This window comes from Panthera onca, chromosome A3, assembly GCF_046562875.1.
Source record: "Panthera onca isolate mPanOnc1 chromosome A3, mPanOnc1 haplotype 2, whole genome shotgun sequence".
Lineage (NCBI taxonomy): Eukaryota > Metazoa > Chordata > Mammalia > Carnivora > Felidae > Panthera > Panthera onca.
Genome location: NC_138341.1, coordinates 39046407 through 39059818, shown reverse-complemented (window position 1 = coordinate 39059818; position 13412 = coordinate 39046407). Strand labels below are relative to the sequence as shown.

The 13412-nt window shown below is 41.7% G+C and overlaps 1 protein-coding gene across 2 annotated transcripts in view; it reads left to right on the top strand.

Moving 5' to 3' along the window:
- The window catches only part of SMYD1 (SET and MYND domain containing 1), a 43330-nt gene that overhangs the window by 720 nt on the left and 29198 nt on the right, over positions 1–13412 (top strand). The gene's annotated exons all lie outside the window — the stretch shown is intronic.

Below are 13412 nucleotides of genomic sequence, written 5' to 3'. Positions count from 1 at the left end.
ACCTGTGAGATAGACCAGAGCTGAAACCAAGAGTCGGATGCTCAACTGACTGAGCCACCCAGGCGCCCCATAGGAAACATTTTCTTACAAAAGGCTCCATGTTTTTAGCTTCTTGAGTATGATAAATATATTACAGCATAAAGTAATTGCTGAGACTTTTAAAAAGTAATTGTAAACATTACAATCCATTTACATTTGGAACATTAGAATATCACCATGAAGCCGAAATCCCTTTTTACCATTACTACTCCCAATACCAATCTCCTGTCTTTCCTCAGAGGTAATACTTGTTATGATTTTAATGTGCTTCCTTCTAGAATGTTCTTGTACTAGTACATACATATATCTTCATTTATCAAGAATGTAGCACTGTAGTTTGTCTTTTTCTTTTTTTTAATAGAAGCAGTATCATACTTCAGATGTCATTCTAGAACTTGCTGTCTTCACTGAACATGTTTTTGATATCGACCCTCATGGGAACTATAGGTCTATAGATAATTCTTTTAAATCCTCAAAGATCTGTTTCTTTTACCCCCATGTATATCTATCCGTGTTGATCCATATGCTATGTGGATCGCCAATTACAACTGCTGTGGATATTCTACCCAATAAATATATGAAAACTTATTTATCCACTTCCCTAATGAGAGACCTTCAGTGGTTTCTAGATTTTCACAAAAACAAACATTTCTGCAAATAAAATCCTAGACCATGTCCACCTGCACACATGTGTGATTATTCTCAAGGATATATGGCTAGAAGGGGAATTGTTCCAGAGTGTGCTGTTTCTATTTTAATAGGCCTTCCAAAGTGGCTCTATTAAATTTACATTCCCATTTCCCCACAACCATGTCTATACTTGACCAAACTTTTAAATTAGTATTAAATCTTTATTTCAAAACAAAACAAAACAAAATCTGCCTAGTGATTAAACTATGACAATGTTCCCTCCACCTAAAGCTGGGTGACCTGCCTGACATTGATGTGGTCTGAATCAAGATGGCCTCTGATATCTAGGCTTTGTGGTTGGCTCGCTGTATAGACCATCCTGGGAACGGGCACTGCTTTTCAGAGATAATTTGATTAGCGTTCAGATCTTCGTTTCTTCCTGCCTACCAGGACCCGCAGGGAGAGGGCAGTGAATGGAGTATGTGGCTGACTGCCACCTGCGGAAGGAGACAGTTATACCTCTTCAACAGGAGTCTGTCTGGCTTTATTAATTTACTTGTATGTGTGTCGTGCATGGAGGTGAGTGTGGTAAAGGAGTCAGTCGGGTTCAGAATAAAGACAAAAAAGTTAGAAAACAGAAACTCGGAACACTCATCTTGATGCCGCCACTGAGTCGCCACACTGCCTTGTATAGAATACCTCCATTGGTGCCTCTAGTTCCCTAAAAGCTAATATAGCCAATTAGTGTCCCTTTTAAGAGTGGAGTTGAGTGGGTTTTCCTTCCGTTATAAAAAGAAAACTAAGGAAGAAAAAAATCTTTAGTATCTTCACACAAAGATACTAACTCTAAACACTGTTGTCTGTTTCCTTACCATTTATTTTAAAAGGTAGGTTTCATTTGTACTGCACAGCTGGGATCTTATTACAGAAACTATGATGTTTTACGTTTCATAGTTTAAGTACTTCTGGGTGACTGTACTCTCTTCATAAACATAGTATTTAATGGCTGCGTGTTCTCCTACCACTTTTTTTCTGACTGATGTTTCCATGGTTTTCTTGGTATAAATAAGTCATCATTCATTAGAAGTAATAATTACAAAACAACTTTAGTAAACATTGCAGACAGAATGCTAGCAAAATGTTATGTTATTATTACAGTAATAAAAATTGGGATGATTGGGGTAAACGATCTTTAAGATGATTGAAAAAAAAATCTAAAAGAGATACTTTTAAAAAGTGATTTTTCCCAAGTGTGTCACTGCAAACATGAAGGGGCTGCGCTTTGGGTATACCAAAGATAGCTTGGAAAGGCATGGGAGGAAAGCTTTGCCCATCCTGCCCTCCCATTGTGGCCTCCTGGGGAGACTCAGCCACTGTAGATGAGAAACCTGAGGGGGGAAGGTAGGACTGAGAGTGACCCACATAAGAGGCACATTTTAATCATTCTATAGAAGAGATGCATCCTAATCCATGTTATTGCAAGCCGGGCTTCCTGCCCTACCCTCCAAACACAAACATGAGGAAAGATTTTATTTTTAGTTGAGCACAACGTTTAAATGAAAATTCTTTCAAACAACATATGACTTGTATGTACCTATATATGTTATGAAGCATAACAAGAAATGAACACCCATAAAACCATCATCCTGTTTAGTTAGAGTATGTGATTCTATTGTATCTTCTCTATCTTCCCCTATCCTGTCCCCAACTTGTCCCACAGGTAACTAGTAGCCTGAATTTTATGTTATTTATTCCTTTGCCTTTTGAGGAATAGTCTTACCACGTGTGTACATATTCTTAAACAATATATAATTTACTTTTTTAAAGTTTATTTATTTTGAGAGAGTGCAAGTACATGAGCAGGGGAGGGACAGGGAGAGGGGGAGAGAGAGAATCCCAAGCAGGCTCCATGCTGTTAGTGCAGAGTCCGACATGGGGCTCAAACCCACACACTGTGAGATCATGACCTGAGCCAAAATCAAGAGTCAGATGCTTAACTGACCGAGCCAAATATTTTAGCATTTAAAAATTCCAAGGAATGTTTAATGACTGCGTAGTATTCCTTTTGACTGTTATATATCAGATTAGCAAGTGCCATCAAACTTGGATGTCAAAGTTGTTTCAGTTTTCCTAACAGATCTCTCTGTACATCTCTGATTATTTATTAAAGATAAACTCCTAGAAGTGTATATTTTGGATTGAAAAGACAGTTTTGAGTCTTTTACTATAGATTTCCAAATCACCCCTCCCCCCCAAGAGGATTATACTAGTTTTTCCCATGAGGGTTATAGCATTTGCCTCCTTATCCAAGCACTGGCTAACACAGAAAACTAACTTTTACTTTTGTATTTTCCGACTTCACCTATAAAAACTTAGTACTATTTTGTTTTGAATTTTTTGATTAAGGAAGTGAGATATTTTTTTAAAAAATCTGTTTATTGATCATTACATCCTTCTTTTGTGATTTGTCTATTTTCTATTGATCCCCTCATTTTAAAACTTTGTTTTATTACTCCTCATTTGTTTTATTACTCTTTAATAAAACAAAGCTTATTTGTTTTATTACTCCTTAATGTTCAGAACTTCTAAATTGTTTGAATTCTTATGAATCATTTTGGTTTATTAGCCCTTTTGATTTTAACTCTTTTCTAGTCCTCAGTTACTTTTGACTTTCTTTATTTTTCATGTCTTTTATTTTAAAACCTATTCATTTTTCTATCATATGTGCATATATATTATATATATATATAATATATATATTAAAATTATGCCTAAGCTTTAAGTTTCTTTTTTTTAGTTTATTTTTATGCAGTTACTTATTGTCATTGAATTTATTCACTTTCATTGAATTTTATTCACATTCATTTCATTGAATTTATTCACTTTTAGCTTATTTAGTTCATTTTCTGTCAAGGGGAATGAGAAGATAAATGGTTTTAGCCATAAGACTGACTCAGGCCTTCAGCAAGATTCAATCCTTATCTTTTCGCTGTTTGGTCTTGAAAGGACCCTTCCAGTTCTCTGAAGTAGAACCTTCATCTTTTCCAAACTATAAAATCAGTTCGTTAGCCCAGTGGACCTACAGACTGAGGTCCATGGGGCGCCATTTATCACACTGAGTACAATCCCATTGCCACCATCACCATCACCGTCTTCAAACAAAACCCACAAACAAATAGATTCATGGCCAATGTGGAATAGAATCAGATTTGACCAGGATAGGAATTTGAAGCATATTTTACAATAACATTGGAGAACTTCTTCTCCTAAAAGCCATCTACAAATAACAAACTGTCATTTGCAAGACAGAGGGTTCTAAACTTTATTTTTGTACTTGACAGAAGGGTGAGAACCAAGCGTCTTGAGCAGAAGTTATTTCTGGTCAAAATGGGATGTGTGGTGGGGAAAGTGCTAGTTAGAGCTCAAGACATTTAAGAATGAAGTAGGCCCTGGACACCTTTATCTTTAGAGGTTCTATCTCACAATATGTCAAAAGGTAGTTTTTGCTTACCACTTCTGAATGGGTTTTTATAACTTTGCTATTACAATTGTTATTAATTTCCATTTTGCATTTTTTTTTTGTTTTAAGAAAATTTGGGGACTATTCAAAGGTGTGATGAATTCCAAACCTTTTCCTGGGTCACCTGTAAACTTTTAGGCCCTTGACACTGAACCTCTATTGCCTAATGGGAGACCAGGGCTACCAGTGCTGTCTGGAGATGGGAAGCTATTTCCAAGGTTTTGTAGTTTCTGGTGGCAACCTGGCAGAGATGATGTCCTTGGGGAGTTGGGCAGTAGAGGGGAATTGGGTCATTTGACCCTGAAGATCTCTTCTAGCGTGAGATTCTATGGGTTTCATGATTTCTTCAGTACATGTGAAGGACTCCGGTGCAGCAATAGAGGGGTGCTGGACTAATATAAAATGGAGCTTGTTCTGGTTATTTTTTATTTTAGCATTAAACACAAGACATGGCATGGGAATGGTGCTCATGAGCAGTTCCGGGAGCCAAAAATGCTATTTGATGGTTCCTTTTTAACAGTCCCAGACGTTATGAATTTAGAGTGCATCTAGGCTTTGGGTCCATGGATCCTTAGCTAAGGAGAGAACTATATTTGAAAGATCAAAGTTTGTGTGGATGTGCATCTGTGCTTTTTATTTCTGGGGAGAAAGTCTATAGCTTTTATCACTTTCAAAATCACTTTCAACCCAAAAGAAGGTTGAGACCCATTGGATATATTCAGTCCTCTCTTATAGATCAGGAAGCTGAGGCTTAGTGAGGAGACAGGCAGGCCATCCCAGGTCATACATGGATGGACAAGCATAGGGCAGGACTAAGATTCCTGAGATCTTGTCCTTTATCACTACCCCCACCCCAAGTGGGTCTGGCATCGCTGACTTAATTTCTTCTTTCCTTGTCAGTCCAGTTAATAATATTTGGTCTTAATAAAGGAAACAATACTCATCCATCAATTTCAGAACAATCAAAATCTGGTTCTGGGACCTGAGAATGGTTAGATTCAGAGACTCCTAGGTAAAAAACAGGAATATACATGTGATTACACAGGAGACTTCCTGCCTCCTTCCTATAAGGACCCTTGCAATTGCATTAGACCCACCAGGATGTTTCAGGATTATCTCCCCTTCTCAAGGTCTTTAACCTTAATTACATCTGTAAAGTCCCTTTTGCCATGTAGTGTAACATATTCACAGGTTCCAGGGATTAGGACCTTGTCATTTTGGGGGGAGCTATTATTCAACCTACCACAACCAGTAAGATGAATTTCCTATTAATCCAATTCATCGCAAAAAAAAATGTTAAGAAGGAGCAAGGATAGTGGATTTTTACAAAAATTTCTTTAAGTAAAAACTTGACTGGTTTCTAAGTGATTCTGTATAAGCAGTTGAAAGTGTCTAGGAGATTATGTACATATATGTAGGAATAAACAATGATAAGAACATAAGAAAAAGTAGAGTACTTTAAGAGAAATTAATGCCAGCCAGGCTTTTTTTGAAAATTGAACCAGTTATGAGCTTCAGGTCCACTGGAGACAGCTGGGCTTTTAGCCAGTGTAATTCTATATGGGCTTGTGGGAACAGGAGGATTAGTGTGGCATACACAACCAACACACTGTGGCCTTTAATCTGATAACAGCTGGTGGGGGAGGTGGGGGGAGCAAATGATGCTATAAATGGAAATCATTTAATAGAAGGATTAGGGAAATTCCTGAACAGTTAGTTCAGAAATGAATGAATCACTGTTTATTGTTCAATTTACAGTGTTAAACATTTACACTCGATGTTGCGGATAACCATAGCAGATTTAAAACTATGTCTTTATTTTATTTTAAGTAAGCTCTATACCCAACGTGGGGCTTGAACTCACAACCCTGAGCTCAAAAGTCACATGCTATACCAACTGAGCCAACCAGGTTCGCAATGTCTTTAGTTTGACACTTTTGCAGGTGCAAGACGTGGTGACGTGTCACGTGCCCCGTTACAGGTTGTATTGCTACATTTTATGAAATGCATTTAATCCTTAAATGCAGAAGTTTGCAAATAATTGCTTTTTAAATATAAATGAGGTCAAATGCCAGGTTGTCCCCACAGTGATTTCATCTTCAGTCATGTGCATCTGAAGATGTGTTTTAAGCATGGGAAATGAGGTGTGGTCACAGCTACAGTGTTGGAAATGCAGACAGGTCTGAGTTGGGAGTGTGAACTTCTTCGTGTGAGTTGTGGCAGAGGAAAGCTGGAGAATTGCTACGTGAATATAGAAGAGATGTTAAAAAATAGGCAATACCTAGATCTGACCTAAGGAAGCAGTATCACCTAACTTCTTTTTTTTAAAATTTTTTTTTTTTAACGTTTATTTATTTTTGAGACAGAGAGAGACAGAGCATGAATGGGGGAGGGTCAGAGAGAGGGAGACACAGAATCTGAAACAGGCTCCAGGCTCTGAGCTGTCAGCACAGAGCCTGACGCGGGACTCGAACTCACAGACCGCAAGATCATGACCTGAGCCGAAGTTGGCCGCTTAACCGACTAAGCCACCCAAGCGCCCCTTAACTTCTTAAGCTAAGGTCTGTATAGTGCAAACATGAATCCAGCGATGCCCCTCAGGGGTTGACATGGGCCATTTCAAAACAACATTAAGTAGATGCCATGGGGAAAAGAAAATGAGCCTTCCAACTCTGGGTGGGTGTCTCTTCTCTGCAGGAGCCTTCAGTGGTTCCCCCTTTGCCTGCAGAATAAGGACATACTACTGAGAGTAGCATTCCAGGTCCCCTCGCCTCCGGTCATTGTTCCAGCATCATTTCCCAGTATGGTGCATCCTATGATCTTGTCAGATAGCTTACTCCCGTCTCTCCTGTATGTACCTGTGCCCCTATATGGATGCCTTTGACTCAAGCCAGTGCCTCTCCATGGAAGAACTGACGGTCTCTGAGTACAAACTCGGCCCATCTTTAGAGGGTCAGAACAGTGCCTCCTTCCTTCACAGATGATTGCCTCCCCAGATTCCTCGCCTCCCCCACCTCAGTGGGAGTTAGGCTTCCCTCGAACCCTGCAGGAGTTACCTGCACTCCTAGATGGCATGCCTCACCTTGCTTATATGTGTTAATGCCCCAGCTCAGCCTAGGGACCGCTCAAAGGCAAGGTTTGTGTCTTGTTTATCTTTAAGGCCCTGTATTACCAAGTTCAACGCACAGCACATAATGGATGCCCAATAAATACTTGTGAAAGGAAAGTAGAGTGGAAGGGACGAGGAAGGAAGGAGAGAGGAATTTAAAATATTGTAAAATCCTCTGGGTACTTGAGGAATGTGGGATGTTCTTTAGGAGGTGCCCCCTTCCCCCTTGGTTTTTGAAGGAACAGCTCCTGGCAGGCTGAGAGTCTTTAAGCAGTATAGAAAGTGAGAGCTGTTGGCTCAGTCCTTTCTGGCTGTGTTTTTAGGCGGCTTGTCCACCTTGCAGGCGCCTTCTCTTGGCATTTATCTGTCCAGCAACTGGTTATTTCCATATAAGGAGTTGAGCAGCAGCTGCCCTTCTAGCCCTCTTGATTCTGACAGGTGACATGACCCAGGGCAGGGCTGCAGAGCAAGAAGTGAGTGGGGACCCGCTGGCCAGGGCAAAGAACGCTCAGGGCTACAGGCAGAGCTCAAAAGTGGGCTTTGGGGACTTCCTCTGTCCTCTGTGCTGGGCGCAGTGGCAGACATGAGGAACCCCTATAAGGATCCTCGTATCCCCAGGAGGGTAGTAATCACTACTCCTAAGGGTTGTTGTGAAGGTTTAACAAAGGAGAATTGCTTGCAACATCTCTTTGAAAATTGCAGGGGGTTGTGTAGGTGGGAATTAACATCCTCTGTGGGCACTGGGGAAAGAGACTAGGAGGAAAAATGGGACTTCCTCAAGGCTGCCTGGCTAAGCCTGGCTAGAAGAAGCATCTTTCTCCTGCAACCCAAAAAGTGGTTTTAGGACTTCCTGTCTTCTGGATTTTCTCTCTCTCTCTCTCTCTCTCTCTCCCTCTCCCTCTCCCTCTCCCTATCCCTCTCCCTCTCCCTCTCCCTCACCCTCTCCCTCTCATTAGGGTTAGTAAGAATGAGGGGAGGTATTTCTGTCAGAGAATTACCTGCTCCTCCTACAGGGGTTCTCTGCTAGCCTGGAGGTCTTTCTCGCTGGTGGCTGCCTGAGAATTAGTGGATGCTGGAGGACAGCAGGAGCTCTGAGATCACCTGGCCCAACCTCCCCATGTGACAGATGGGTGGATGGACCCGGTTGTCGTCTACTGAGCACTATCTTGTGCCAGGCTCAGAGCTGGCTAACTTTACATTTAATCTGATAGTGGTGGGATTTGGGAACTTCTTTGTACTCTTCTTCTTGCTTGAATTTTTAAAAATAGTAAACATGTTTCATTAAAAAGCAATATTTGTCTAAAAGATATCAAGATCTAGGTGTTGTTATGGGGCACCTGGGTGGCTCTGTCAGTTAAGCGTCTGACTTTGGCTCAGGTCATGATCTCACGGTTCATGGATTGGAGCCCCGAGTAGGGCTCTGTGCTGACAGCTCAGAGTCTGGAACCTGCTTTGGATTCTGTTCTCCCTCTCTCTCTGCCCCACCCCCATGCATGCTCTGTCTCTGTCTCTCAAAAATGAATAAATGTTAAAAATTTTTTTAAAAAGGCATCAAGATCTAGGTATTATTATTCCCATTTTCACGTATGGAAATGAAGGCCCAGAGAGGTTAGGGTACTTGCTTGAGGTAGATACTGGAATCCGGAGTTGAACCCAGCTCTGACCGGCTCCAGGTCTGACCTTCCATAATACCCATCCCACCACCATTAAAGGAGATGGAGACCAGAGAGATGGGCTTTTCTTTTTTTTAATTAAGCTTCCCCTTTCTGCCTGCCTGACACTTCCTTGCACACCCCACCAGAAGGAGCAGGTTTTCTCTCATCTCTACATTCTTGCTACTCAAAGTTACAGCTCAGCATCACCTAGGAGCTTGTTAGAAATGCAGAATCCTGGGCCCCACTCCAGACCTACTGAATTGGAACTTGAATTTTGACAAGATCTCTAGTGATGTGTGTGCACACAGAAGTTCGAGAAACCCAGCTCTGCTTCAAACCTACCCCCCGTGTCTTTCCTGGTTCCAGCCTCATGGCTAAGCTTTACTGGCAGGTGAGGTAATGGAGAGAAAGGTCAGCCTCATCCTAAGGAGATCTAAGTTAGGAGATAACTCCCGATGCTTTTTCACTAGCCTTTAAAACTTGACTCCAGGCCCTAGCAAAATTGTAGGATGGGTTATAAAACAGGTGTGTAAGCCTTTGGAAGTAGTTTGCATAGTTGGGTGGCTAACATTTGGAACCCACTATGTGTTCACTATAAGAAAAAGAACCATTCCAAATTGACCACATTTTCTTTCTATGAAAAGTAATTAAAAGTTTATTATAGAAAAGTGTAAAGACTCTGATGAGACAAGATGATGTGAAATGCTGAACTGATGAATTGAATTGATGATAGCTGAATTGATTCAAGGACTGATAATTGATTGTATAGTGACTGGAGAGGTCTCTCTATCATCCAGTCTGGGGTGAAGTCTTTACACTGTTAGACTGCATTTGTTAGAAATGCAGAATCCTGGGCCCCACTCCAGACCTACTGAATTGGAACCTGAATTTTAACAAGATCTCTGGTGATGTGTGTACACGGAAGTTTGAGAAACCCAGCTCTGCTTCAAACCTACCCTCATCGTCCTTCTAGTCTCCAGCCTTCTCCTTGTCAAAATGGTTGTTAGTGACTTGGGAGATGTGAGGGGCTTTCCACTAGAATTTCTTATGGACATATTATAGCTGTAGTTCACGGCAGATAGATTATTCTATAATCAGGCTCCATTAAGAAGTGTGTTAGGTCAGTTTATGGGGGCCTGGATGCAGGCTCCAGGACAGATGTATTGTCTTTCTATGAGCCAGACTAAGAAAATTTGAGCCTCACAGGCAGTGTGGATGAAGGGAAGGGCAATGCCAGAGGTCCAACCATGGGGCAGACAGTAAGGGGGCATTGTCTGCACAGAATTTAAAAACAATAACAGAACTGACTTTTAAAAACCTGACTAAAAGTTTCTGTTTTTATTATCACCATGCACCAGTAATTCTAAACAATGTCAGGGATAAAATACTCTTCCTTGGGAAGAAAGAAAAACTGTGTTTATCTAAGTTCTAAACAATTGCAGTTGCATAAACTTCAAACTGGCACATTTTAAAATCACATAACCCTTAATAAACATTGTATTCTGCCTGGGAGCTAATCCGGGAGACTCTCAGTTGGCCCCTAACACATGTTCCCAAACACTACATGTTTGTTGCAAGAACAATTTCTTAAGGTTCACAATTGCTTGAGCTTATGAAGGCCACAGCTCATGTCTCCAACCCCTATGCTATTATCTCTTCCTGAAGTTTAAGTGTATTAGAAATAAGCAGACCCCAGGGGTGCCTAGATGGCTCAGTTGGTTAAGCGTCTGACTTCAGCTCAGGTTATAATCTCGTGGCTCATAGGTTCAAGCCCTACATCAGGCTCTGTGCTGACAGCTCAGAGCCGGGAGCCTGCTTCGGATTCTGTGTGTCTGCCCCCCGCCCCCACTCATGCTCTGTCCCTCTCTCTCTCTCTCCCTCTCTCTCTCAAAAATAAATATTAATTTTTTTTAATTTTAAAGAAGAAAGAAATAAGTGGAGCTCATAAAGATAAAGCAGAAGAACTTTTGTCATTCTAGGTGACCACCTGGAGTTTGTGGTCCTTTTTAAAATGTGAAACAGCGAAATGGTGTGAGAACTGCAATGCATAATATTTGGTAGGTGTAAATTCCAGTTTCAGCATGGAATATGTATACGAATGTGAATATATGTGTACAAATAAAAATATGAGGATATAATGCTTGAATGTTCTAAAAATATCAGTTTGGGTATAAAATGTTAGGGCAATCCAGTGCGGGTTTGTTCCCTGATGGACATCCCTGGGGCAGATAGGCATGGAGTTCCAAGTGACAAGTCACAAATGGCAGCCTGCATGATCATACTTGCTTCTAACTCTCCCCTCTCCAGACCATTTCCCTTTCTTTCCTGCCTTGGGTTTGTATTCCTGGTCTGAGTCCTGATACCCCAGAGGCGAGAATCTGCTCCTCCTTCCCCATCCCAAACTAAGAGATGCTCTCAGACTTGGAGATGACTCATGGCTTAGCATACTGTTATAAGTGATGGAAAACTGAAAGCTCAAAATGATTTTGACCGTTTGGAATACCATAAAGGTGAAGACCCCACTTCAGGTTAAAGAATTCAATGTCATGAGGAAATTTGGGGGAATGTGGATAGGTTCACTGTCTTGGTCATGTTGATGGTTTCACAAGTATATGCACATGTCAGAGTCTACCAAATTAAAGATTTTGGATATGTATGTCAGTCATACGTCAAGCTATTTAAAAAAGGTAGCATCATATGGACAAATGGAGGGAAGCTCTGATTTGGCTGTGTGCCTTTGAGAAAACCTGGGACGTACCAGTGACTAGATTTTTAATTTTATCTCAAATAACTGAGTTTTTTTTGCAGGAAAGCATTTATAGCACCACACTGGATACCATACTCTGTTCTTGGCCCTGTAATTATAAAACTCTGTGACCCAGTATCCACCCTTGAGTGGCCAGGAGACAGGATTTGGAGCCTCATTGGGATCCAAATTACTTGGGTTCTTCAGCAATTCAGTCTCTGCTGAAGAACTTCACATTTCTGCCAGAGAATGCCATCTTGACTTGAGGCAGATACGAGAAATTCATAGCTCCCCATTTCTAGGGGTTTGAAGATTCCACTAAATGGTCAGGGTCCTGCATGAGCCTATCTGCTCTGTTCTGCTGGAGCGCTCATGACAAATGACCTTCTCAAGCAGGGAATACCCTCTTTGGTATAGCTACGATGGGCTGCAGATTCTGTGCAAATATAGCATATTCTAAATATGCTAGTGTAATTCTAGTCTTCCTCTCCCATTGGGAAAGCTTAAGGGATTGCATGGGAGTGAGGAAGACATTATTAGGGGGATAACTTTGAACCTGCTCTAAACTTATAACCACTAACCTTCCATGCCCATGAGTATTTCATGATTAGTAACAAGTTATAAGCAACATACCTCACAGCAGATGGGGACACAGCAGTGTGTTGAGTTGGCCACCCAGTGGCTGAAAACTGGACTCCAGGAAGCCCAGGACCTAGCTTACAGCAATAGCCTGAGCAGTGCCCTCAGTTTGGCTCTCTACCTCTCTCCATTTCTTGATGCCCTCCTGGGGCCACAGGGCCTGACCTTTGGTCTCCTTGAGCCCAGCACCCTAGCATTGGTCTCTGAATCTTGCTTGATTGCCCTGCTGCGCCCACTTTCCTTTGGCTACAGGGACCCACTGTGGGCGCATCAGAGACCGGAATAGGACTGTTGAAGGAGCTGGGAGTGAGAGGGTGAATGAAAGGGAGTCACAGCAGCGGTCTTCAGATTCTTGCATCACTGACCCACCTAGGCCTGTTCCACTGGACAAGGATCCAGAGAGCCGAATTCGATGATAGGAGTATGTTTCTCAGGAAGACAAATTCAGGCTGAACTCAAGGAGGAAATCTGCAACAATTAGGACTGGCCAACAATGGATTAACTGTTCTTGGAAACAGTGTACTCTTTTTCACTATGGGAACTTAAAAAGTGCAAGGTCAAGGATGGACACAGGGATTTCTGTGTTTGTATGTTCTATTGAAGGTTCTTTCTTCAGGCCCTAGCCTTCTGTGATTCCAAAAGCTCCTGTTTTCCTATACTTTTGAGATGCCTCTTTAGACCGTAAACTACAGTCTGAGTTCACATACCCATTTTTTCCCAGGGAGCTCAGCGTTTCTGCGCATACCGCTGAGCTTGTTTTCATCATTTTTCTGCTTCAGTGGCCAGGATTTCTTTTCTCCACATTGCAAAGATATTGAGATATTGCGCATCACGCCAGATTTCACTCACTCTTGGTATTAGGTTTCCATCATGTAGCCTATGCTGTTTTCTGCCTGAAAGACGGCTCTAACCTGGGAGACACAAAGCTCTCTCTTGGGAACACTGGGGGGTGGGAAATACGGGGTAAGGAACCTCATCTGCCTATTCATCTCTCCCTCTCCCACTGAGTGGGCAGGCATGACCTTCCATGTCACTTCCACTCTCTCTCTCTGAGTCAGGAGAATACAGCGGGTG